Raw genomic sequence first — 688 nt, forward strand, 5'->3', positions numbered from 1 at the left:
AAACTTGATAAGAAATAGCCTCACCACAAGGGTGTTTAGATCATTATTTTATTCATTAGTATATCCATTGTTAACGTATTGCCATACTGTGTGGGGCGGGAGCTCAAGGAACAAAGTACGCTCGTCATACCTCAAAAAAAAAAAAGTCTTACGGTTGATATCTAATGTCAAAGGACTTGATCACACTAATAATGCATTTAGACACCAAAAAAAAAGAAGAAAGAAAGTTTTATGGCGTAAGTGTATATTGCAGTGCCCTGTATGTCTTCAAATCCTTACATGGCTACATCACTAACAATCAAAAGTTTATTATACGTTTTAATGGAAATTATAATTTGCGAAATGAAAACTTCGTCTGCCTCAGCCTAGATCTTCGCAGGCGCAAACTGCAATATCATATAGAGGGGCATGCATATGGAACGAGCTCCCCCTTCACATAAGAAATGTAATGTCGCTTCATGTCTTTAAGAACTCACTTAAACAGCATTTGTTAGCACAATATAATCAGCCAATAAGATCTTAAGAAAAACAAGAAATTGTGTAGAATGCTACTCCATGGTCATGTTATTATATGAAGTGTTTATCTGCTTTATTCCTCATTTTGTTTAGCTAATATATGATTAAGAATAATAGTGATTATATCTATGATTGAACCTATTCATATGACTTAAGTTGACTGTTTTTTCCC

Source organism: Penaeus monodon, chromosome 28, assembly GCF_015228065.2.
Source record: "Penaeus monodon isolate SGIC_2016 chromosome 28, NSTDA_Pmon_1, whole genome shotgun sequence".
Classification (NCBI taxonomy): Eukaryota; Metazoa; Arthropoda; class Malacostraca; order Decapoda; family Penaeidae; genus Penaeus; species Penaeus monodon.